General features: G+C 36.7%; 1 long non-coding RNA gene across 4 annotated transcripts; it reads right to left on the reverse strand.

The window, feature by feature from the left end:
* Nucleotides 1-5,289: 5,289 nt before the first annotated feature.
* On the reverse strand, nt 5,290-8,186 carry LOC110878288. 4 transcript variants are annotated; one of them, XR_002557801.2, is made up of 8 exons: nt 7,998-8,186; nt 7,865-7,905; nt 7,385-7,447; nt 7,209-7,303; nt 6,523-6,582; nt 5,960-6,044; nt 5,561-5,639; nt 5,290-5,471 (listed from the first exon to the last, which is right to left on the reverse strand). It is a non-coding gene; the product is annotated as an uncharacterized LOC110878288 (long non-coding RNA). The 4 variants fall into 4 exon arrangements; XR_004867006.1 differs by having other exon boundaries at nt 6,146-6,582; XR_004867005.1 differs by having other exon boundaries at nt 5,960-6,582; nt 8,025-8,186.
* Between the last annotated feature and the right edge of the window lie 2,559 nt (nt 8,187-10,745).

Here is a 10,745-nt window from a genome sequence, read left to right on the forward strand (position 1 = left end):
TGACATTAGGAACATCATCTTTCACAATTGGTTTTACTTTGTTGTTAATCGGGGGAAACTCAGCAAGAAATTTGTCAATTTCATTTTCAAACTCGACAACATCATCTTTTAAAACCTCTGTTTCATTTTTTAAAGCATTTTCCATCTTTTTGACATCGACAGATGGTTTCGACTTCGCAACCCATGATTGGTTCTCAAAAATTTTTGTTTTAGGATAAATTTTTTGAAGTCTTGCGAGACTTGGAAGATTCGCCAATCTCGAAGGTCGATTTTGGCTTATCCTCGGACTTCAAAGATTCTCCTCTTTTTAGAATGCGAATCGGAGAAACCATTGGTTTTTTACCTTTTGTATCAATCGGTGATTTTGGCCGAGGATTTTGAACAGTTGGTTTTTGAACAATTTGTTTTACAAAAACAGGTTTCTCAAACACTTTCTTGCACTGTTTAGCCATGTGCCCGATTTCATTACAGCGATAACAGACTCTTTTGTCATACTCGACAAAAGTTGATTTGGATGTCTCCTCTTTCAACTTTTTCGCTGCATTGAAATCGTCCACGACTTTTTGACTAAAAATGTAATCCTTTTCATCATCTACACTCGGTCCAACAACAAAAATATCATTCATTTTCTCTTTCGGTTTAACCACCTGCTTAGCCGTTTTCTTCTCAAAACCGATCCCTTTGTTTTTAAAGTTGTTCTTCTTGTTATTACCCTTACCTTCCCACTCTTTCTTTCCCGAGCTAGTAGGACATGATGTAACAAAAGATTTTTTCGGTTTTAAAAAGAATTCTTTGTTGTTAACCTCATCAATGTTCATTTCAACCAACTTGAACATTTTCTCAACATTCTCAATCTTCACGTTCTGAAGAGGATACTCGAAATCGGAGTAAAGTTTGTCTGTTCCAATCATAGTGTATACCACCATAATCGGATCATCATTCGCACTCTTATCCGATTTCGGTATGAACCGATCCAATAAATTACCCTAATCTTTAGACTCACTAACAGCTTTCTCAGATTGAGACTTCTCAGAGTTATCACTCCCTTCATCTAACACCTGATCTACAACGGTTTTAATGACATGTGATTCGTTGTCGGTGTCGGATGAAGAGAATGTAACATCAATGCTTTCAGGCAAATCATCCTCAATTGATCTCAACTTGAGATTCAAAGCACCTTCCACCCCATCTGGATATTTTTGCGTATAATGATTCCACATTGGGGGTGGAACGCTCTTAAAGACTGGTGCAGCATATGGCTATTGTGGGACAATTTGTTCAAGAACATAAGATGAAGCCACATAACTCATCAATTTTTTATCAATCCTCTCATTTTCAATTTTAGCTAATTCAAGCTCTTTCTTTAGTGAAGCGATCGTGTCAAGATGAAAGTTAACCTCAACTTGTTTATCAAAAAGTGTTGCTTTTGCCAATTTTCTTGCTTTGTCATTTTCAACACTCTCTTTTCGGATCATTTTAATTGACCTGGCAAGAGTATCATAAGCCTCTTTGACTTGTCCAAGGTCAAATTTAAGCATATCAGCATGATGTTTCAATTCCTGATACTTAGTGTCTTTCTCAAGACACTCCATGCATGGTTGTAAACACTTCTGGCATGGTGTTTCAGAGATTGAAATAACTTTCTCAACAACAACCTGTTCATCACACACAATTTTCACATCTTGTTTACCGACATTTTTCAACTCAGACTCAGACACTTTGACTTCCTGAACTCCAGATTTCTGATCTGACTCCTGTTTGACTAACACGGTACTGACAGACTCTGACTTCTCGAGTTCTGTGTCTACATCTTTTAGCTTTCCCATGAGGGCTTTGTCAACGATATCTTTCAATGTCTCTCCAGTCAACTCTTTCGTCACGTCTATCATTTCCTCGACAACTTCTTTCTTTTCTTCGTATCTTGGACACGATCCAGTCGTCGGTTCTTCGAAATAACCTGCAAAAGATTCAAACACTTTAGGAGGCATTATTGATTTCATAGAACTTGCCAATACCTCCTGTTCTGACTGGTAATAGTAAACTTCTGCAGCGATTTCTTCAATGTCAGCCACATTCTCAACAGGAACATCCTCAACAACCATTTCTGGCTCAGTCACCATCTCCGGTACTTCAACAATTTCTGCCATCATGGCCTGCCCATCGCTTCCAGGGATGTATTTATCCCAAGTGAAACCTTCAGCTACTCTTTCATCATCTTGATTCACAATAAGAGCCTTTTCTGGTTTGTTTTCGATTTGCGGCCTCTGAACAGCAGGTTGTTGGTTAGGTCGATGATAGATCGCCTGCCTGTAATAATCGTTTGTGAAAGGGTTCTGATGATTGTTCAGTTCACGGTTCGGGCATTCTCTCTTGAAATGACCACGTTCTTTACACTTGAAGCAGGTAACTTTTGATTTGTCGAACCCTAGCTTCTGATCAGGACCTGAGAGACTGTTTCTGCCTGTGATCTCCATAAAGCGTTGTGCCCTTCTAACCAAACTTGCCATGCACCATTTTATATCAATCAATTCAAGCTCCTTGGGGTCGATCTGGTCGTAATCCTCTTTTGTCATATCCAGATTACCGATCCTACCCGCCACTAAACCTTCATACGCCTCTAAAACGGAAGCAAGTAAAGCAATGTGTTGTTTCGCGGCTGTTTCAGTAATTTCATTTCCATTCTTAATATTCACCGCGATGTTGCATTGCACCCCAGAAACGTAAGCCTGATTATTGGAACTTGTAGAGCTTTGAGGTGAAGGCTGCTCTTGAGCTTTAAAGTTTGGATCATAGTTTACAAACGGTGAGGGCTTATTTGATTGTGGAGTGTTTAAAGAAGCACTTGAATTTGTATCAGCACCAAAACCCGTTTGTATCTTTGGACTTTGATTTGTTGCAACAGGAGTGCTTCCTTTGTAGTAAAGAGATACGTCTTGCTGCACATTTGCTGAATTCATTTTCTTTATCTTCAACAACTCCAACTCATGAGCCTCTATCTTTTCGATAAATGAACTGAGATTCAAATTCACGAAATCCGAGTTGTTTTTCAACATCATCAAGTATGTCCCCCATTCATCATAAGGTAATGCGTCAGACAACTTGTCGATCCATTCCTCGTTTGTCTTTGTAATCTCCAATCTTTTCATCTCTACCACAAGATGGCAATAACGTTCAATCAACTGCTTCGTTGTTTCACCCTTCATCCCGGTAAAGATGTCGAACTCTTTCTTGATCAGGGCTTTCTTGATTTTGATCATGGAGACGCTGCCTTGGAACTTCAACTTTAATGCTTGCCACATCGATTGCGAGTTGTCATCATGTTGTAACAGCACAAGAATATCTTCTTTTATGGCCTGTTGAAGAATACTGACCATCTTCTTCTCCGCCTTAAAATCATTCTGTTCGGTTTCAGTCAAACTTCCAATGCCTTTCTCTAAGCCCATTCCATCAACAGGTGGAACATATCTTTTCTCTATCTTCATCCAACACTCAAAATGGTTGGCTTGTACCCAATTCTTGAACCGACCCGACCATCCAGCATACTCGTCTAAATTCATAAGCTTTGGCGGTTTCTACATTGTTCCTAGCTCGTTCTCCATGTTGACATTTTGAACAATGCTTGCCGGACTTTGTGTTGCCGTCATGCCGCTACCCGCAAAAAGATTGTAAAAATCATGATTTTCCATTTTAGGTGACAAATTTTAAAAAAATTTTAACTTTTTGACAAACAGATTACTTTTACTGAAAAACTTTCTACACAGACTGAATTCCCAACACGATATCACGAACGAAACGGACTTAACGCTCAAACCATGTTTTTACACTTAGACTGAATTTTAGAAAGAAATCACAATTTTAAATTTTGGAGTGAAATCAAAAGTTTAAAATTTCAGGCGAAATCAACTATGTGAGTTTCGAGCGAAATCAAGATTATTCCCTCGAGCGAAATCAGAATTTTAAACTTTTGGAGCGAAATCAGAAGGTAATTCCGAGCGGAATCACCTTTGGAGCGAAATCAGTGATGAATCTTGAGCGGAATCAGAAGATTCAAGCGGAATCATTGATTCCGCTTCTACCGTTTGGAGCGGAATTAAACTTTTCAAATTAAGAACCTGATTTCGCTCAGAATTACGAGCGGAATCACCCAAATGCTGTTTCGAGCGGAATCAGGTCTCGAGCCATTTTTAACCACTTTTAAGCTGTATTTTAATCTGAAACTAGGGTTTATTAATTGTCAATTTTACACAATATGTCCAAATTTCAGTCCATTTTGTCTGTGGCAATGTCCAGAAACTCAAAAAGTGAAGTAAAAAAGCTTTGATTCTGGTATTCTAGCTCATAACTGGCTCTGATACCAATTGTAGGATCGTTATTGACGATCGAATGAGTCAATCAGAGCTAAACACCACTGTTTATGCAGCGGAAATACACAAACAGCTTAAATCAAAGTAGAATGGAGTAGAAACAGAATGCGGATTACTTTAAACACGTTTTCTCATTAATACTTCTCAGAAAATTTCGGCAGCAGTTCGGCTACACGGTCGACATTCGGATACAAAATGAGAAAACACAAACACTATTTATAGGGGGCTGATTCAGCTCCAAATGACACTTTGTCATTTCCGGCGGAATCACTATCTTGTGATTTCGCTCCAAATGACAACATGTCATTAGGAGCGGAATCAGAACATTACAATACAAAGTTTACAAAACAGCCCCTATTCTATACATAATTATCATTTCTGACCCCTAGACCCTATACATGCTCAACTAAGACTAAGACGCAGGCTTTAGACATTCGTGCACCAACAAAGTCTGATGTAATCAGTCCATTCACTACAAAAAAATGCCATCTAGTGGCATGCAAAAAGTGCCACAGAAAAACAAGAAAGTGCCACTAAAGAACCTTGTAAGAATGGGTGGCACACTAAAAAAGTGCCACAAGAAGTGCTGACGCTAAAGCCTTTTGGTGGCACTTTTTTAATGTGCCACACAAAATTTTTATGCTTTTAGTGGCACTTTTTTATCTGCCAGTACAAACTTTTGAGCTTTTAGCGGCACATATTTTTTGCCACAAAAATCACATCAAATTAAATGCCATTGACGTTTATTACATTAATTTTAATTAATTACAATTATCATTTATTTACATTAAAAAATAAAAACAAAATTATAAAATGTAGAAATCATAAAATAATCACTTCAATTAAAAGTTCAATCAATCTTACAAAGATTCCAAATATCTAATAAGGGTCAATCTAAATCTAATGATCAAACATATAACCCAAATAAACTAACAAGTGTATGAATAAAAACTCAAAACTTCATTGTGTTCATGAATCTCTTTCACAATCTTCATGCGAGTTAAATAATCATCGTGTTAACGTTTTCTTAGTAGTCATACTTCCACTTCATAGTTCCCAGCACTTACTACTTATTGTCGCTACATCAGCCAACTGACTATACTCAACCTGAAATTTCACAATTCATGTTAAATTGATTAGATCTGATAACTATAGCTATCAAAGATGTAAGAGCAGTTAATAAAAGGCAAACTTACTTCTTTTGACATCACTTAAGCTCTTCGTTGTCGGAATTGCCATCACCAAACAAGAGAGTTCATGATGAGAATGTTTACCCTTCAGTTTATAATAAGTCGAATTGAGTTATCTTCTGTCTTAGACAGGTCAATTGATGAACTAAAACATTGCTAAAAATATGGTGAATGGGTCAATAGGATCAAAAGATGCTCAAAGTATATTCTTTAAGCATGCAATCTCTATTTTTTGTACTGATGTAGTTTTTTAATCAATTAAAACCCGCTAACTAGAAGTTACACCTCTAGATGGAGTAATAGAACACACGCATACCTGTAAACATGGTAGGCTCTTAATATCTTGTTCGGTAAAAAAACCACCCAGAGAAAATGAATAAGTGAATTAAAGTTAATACAACACACCTTCAAATTTGTAGCATATAAGATGAGTAACCTTGGTTGCAATCAGCGGTTTCGAAACTTGTGCCCCCATCAATTCAACCATGGTCTGGAATATAGCACATAACAAAAGTTTCATATGATGTAAATCCGTTATCTTGTATGATAAGAAAGTTTGTAGTAAAAATAGCAAATTGAAAATAGACTGACCTTAATGTCCTCTCGAGCCTAATAGTGGACAAAGAGCACTTATTATAGAGTGTGTGGTGGAGGGTGGGTGGGTGGGGGGGGATTAACTTATAGAGAAGTAATGCCCAACTAGTAATGATGTACAAACTAACATATAATTAAATAAAAAAATTATAGAAATTTGGTCAAAATTTGTTTCGGGCCGGCCCGTTTCAACCCCTTTCATACTAGCAGATGTGACAGCCCTAAAACATATAATCGCTGACAAAATTTATCGCAAATTGAATAAAAAAATAAACATATTGACAAAGGCAGACATGAAATTGAGAAACCACAATCTTTTGAAATTATAAAATATCACAAACTGAATTATGATGTTTGTAGTGTGAAAAATACACCTGACAACGAGGAAGACGAGTCACGAAAGAAGAGTCCACCTGACCAGATTGGCATAACACCTGCAAAAAGCAATAAGAAACTGAGATTAAACCCGCAAGCTAGTGTTCCAATTGTAATGAATTCACTAATGGGATTAAGAATCGATTCCACAGTCATTGGAATTGAACTCGCTAATGAGATTAGACCTGCATGCCCAACTCGTTTAAGCTCGAGCTCGAAAAACGAAGCTCGTTTAAGATTGGCTTTTGGCTCAAAAGCCGAGCTCGAGTAGCTCATGAGTAGCTTAGCTCGTTTGCACCCCTAGCCTACACCTAGGGATGACAATCTTGACACGACCCGAAAAAAACTAGTTTGAGTCAACTAGTCAAACATGACCCCTTTAAAAGAAGGGTTCGGGTTCGGGTTGACCCGTACAAATACAAATTGACCCATTAACCCGTTTAAGAATTCGTAAAAAAACATTTATACTCTCATTGTAATACTTCTTGTACTTTATTTTTGTAATACTTTTTGTACTTAATTGGAACATAGCCTTCATATAGAGAACAAGACTCCTTCAGCTGCTAACTCAAAACATGAGATGACATTAATATTCATTTAAAAACATATGACTTGACTTCCTAAAGGTACAAAAATACATGACAAACCTGCTTCACGATTAAAGGTACAAAAATATATGACAAACCTGCTTCACGACCTCATTTTGGAGATGTATGTTTGTGATATTTAGGTGACCTGCATAGCTATTCAAAAAGCAACAGAGAATCCAGAAGCCAAAACCTACATTCATTGTTCACAAATCCATTTCAAAATTTTATAAAGCAAAAAACCACCAACAACAAAACAAATGTCTTCGGATACCTTAAGTGCCTCCAAATCAGATCCGATTGTGGATACTTCACCTTGAAGCAAAGCAATCCGCCCCTGAAAACATCCAATCACTATAACTCAAACGTTTTCAGTCAAATACTGAAACTAAAGCCTGTATCAACGAATCAACGATTAATTCATGGCCAATTCTATTACACTGATTCAAAGTTGCTAGCTACATATAAACATCATCAACATCGATACACTTAATCAATGAGGTAATACCGTCTAGTGATTTATAATAACTTACATACACATAGCGATAGCATAGAAACTAAACTCATATAAAAATCATACGATTCATACGTGAAAAACAAACCTCTAGAGTTTGAATTGAGGATTCATTCATAGTCTAATCAACTATATATATTTGATTATCTATGTATCATCATCTACATGATGTATACCTAGATTTGTCAACGATATCGTATCGTCTAGTGACCTAGAAATTGGATAAAGAAGAAGACGAACCTCAGTAGCGCCCAAATTCTCTATCTCTGGAATCTTATTGCCTGCAAATTGAACAAAATTAAAAGAAGAAATTCAGATATACGAACATGAATATATGTATATTTGAATGCGAATCATAAACTATTAGGTATACAGTGAAAGAGGATTTAAGGATGAAAACCAGAAGATCGAGTTCACGTTCGCGAAGAGCATTGAAGAAGTGAGGGAATTTGGGAAAATTTGGGTTTGTGGGAACCTATGGCGGAGATCTGAGATAGTTAGGGCAAATTTTGAGAGGGAGTTCAGACTTTTGGGAGGGAACTAATAGTTGGGGGAAAATTTGAGAGGGATTTGAATAGGGATGGCAATGGGTTGGGTTCGAGTCGGGTATTAGTAATCTCAAATTCATACATGCTGGTAAAATTGTGTCTCATACCTGACCCAATATCCGTCGGATAATTACCCTCAGGTATCGGTTATGCCCGTAGGTATCGGGTATCCCCATTAACTTGTTAAAAGATATATGTTAGGGTTTCCAAATACATTTCTTTTACTATTACAATTATTATGTATTTTATTTATACAACAACAATTATAAATTAAAAAAGTACATTACATAATATAACTTTTATCATAAATTAATAATAACTTTATAGTACTTATACACTTATATGTATATACTTTACAACATACAAAATAAAAATAATATTATCAAATACATATGCTAAAAGAAAATTTATTTTTTTCACGTTATGAATATACAAAAATAAAAATACTAATAGACAACGGTTAATGGAAAATAAAAATATAAATTAAAAAATCCGGGTATATGATCGGGTATATAGTTCGGTTAAACGGGTATGTGGTTTCGGGTAATCGTGTCGGGTATCACCTAATCCCATACCCGACCCATACCCACGAAAAAATTTAAATCTAATCCCATACCCGGCCCAATACACGTCGGGTATCAGGTATACTCGTCCTATTTGTGTCGGGTTTCGGGTACATCCGTGGGGCTCGGGTATTTTTGTCATCCCTATATTTTAAACTGTTAGCTGGAAAATTTGGTAGTTTAGTGGAGAAAAAACAATGGGTTCCGGGCGGGACACCTAATACGCCCAGAAAGATGTCTTTTTGGGCCCTCATCTAAACCGCCTAGAAATATACGCTTTTTTGGGTGTTATTCTTATAAAATTGGGAGGTTCTTGATTTCCTATAATTACACAAGTATATTTTGGGCGCTTTGCGGTCGTAGATGCCCAAATAAGTTTTCCAAATTGTTCACAAGAAGCTACACAAATTGTTTATATAGAGTAATATAAATATAAATTTTGGTGAAACGTGATTGAAAAATTAATATTGGAGGGAGATGTAAAGAGGAAAAACTAATATTTGGAGGGAAAATATTTCAAGACACATTTTACTAAAGTGTTTTAAGAAGGGTTAAGAGAAGATTTTAGAATTTAGAAGCACTTAGGAAATAATGGCATAGGTAAAGTACCATTAAAAGTTATCAAATATTTTAGTGGCATATGGAAAGTATCATTAAAAATCTAAATTAGTGGCATAAGGACTAAATGCCACTAAAAACGTATGCTAAGCAAATGTGGCACACGTAAAGTGCCACTAAAACCTAAATAAGTGGCATAAAAGCTAAATGCCACTATAAGTGTGTGCCACTAAATGGACTTTTTTTTGTAGTGATTTGTCTTTATAAAAAGAACACTCTCAAATTTTACTATAATAGCAGTCTATGTTGATGATATCAACATCATCGAATCTCATGAAGAGATAGAGAAAGTTGCTCAGTTGTTAAAGAAGGAATTTGAAATGAAAGATCTTCGTATGACAAAATTATGCATCGGACTACAATTTGAGTATCTGTGCAATGACACATTTTTCCATCAATCAAACTACGTCCAGAAGATGTTAGTACATTTCAACATGGATAAAGCACATCCGTTTAGCGTACCTATGGTTGTTCGACCGCTAGATCCACACAAGGATCCTTATCGCCCTCAAGAAGAAGGCGAAGAAGTACTTGGTCCGGAAGTACCTGGTCCGGAAGTACCGTACTTAAGCGCGATTGGTGCCCTTATGTATCTCGCAAATAACACAAGACCTGACATTGCATTTGCAGTTCATGTACTAGCGAGATACAGTTCGAATCCAACACGTAGACACAGGAATGGTGTAAAACATATATTCTGGTATATTTGCGGGACACAAGACTTAGGTCTTTTCTATCAGAAAGATCAAAAGTCCCAGCTTGTTGGGTATGTTGATGTCGGATATCTATCAGACCCTCACAAAGCAAAATCTCAGACAGGTTATGTATTCACATACGGTGGCACAACAATTTCTTGGAAGTCAACTAAGAAAACACTTGCAACAACATCATTAAATTATGTCGAATTAATAGCACTATATGATGCTGGTCGAGAATGTGTGTGGTTGAGATCAATGATTAAATACATACAAGAAGCATGCGGATTAGAATAGATCAAGAAGGAGCCGGCAATTATTTATGAAGACAATGCTGCTTGCATAACTCATATCAGAGAAGGTTACATCAAGGGTGATCGAACAAAGCACATCTCACCAAAGTTCTTCTCAACATATGACTTGCAGAAAGAAGGGGAAATTGATGTTCGCCAGATCAAGTCAAGTGAAATTTAGCTGACCTGTTCACAAAATCTTTACCTAGGAGCAGTTTCGAGCAGTTATCACATAAGATCGGGCTTCGTAGGTTAAAAGACATTAGTTAAATCCAGGGGGAGCATTATACACGCTGTACTCTTTTCCTTGACTAAGTTTTGTCCCATTGGATTTTCTTAGTAAGGTTTTTAACTAGGCAACATAACTGGTCCTGCAGTATCAGTTTATCATATAGGTCCTGAAG

This window comes from Helianthus annuus, chromosome 9, assembly GCF_002127325.2.
Source record: "Helianthus annuus cultivar XRQ/B chromosome 9, HanXRQr2.0-SUNRISE, whole genome shotgun sequence".
In the NCBI taxonomy this organism is placed as follows: domain Eukaryota; kingdom Viridiplantae; phylum Streptophyta; class Magnoliopsida; order Asterales; family Asteraceae; genus Helianthus; species Helianthus annuus.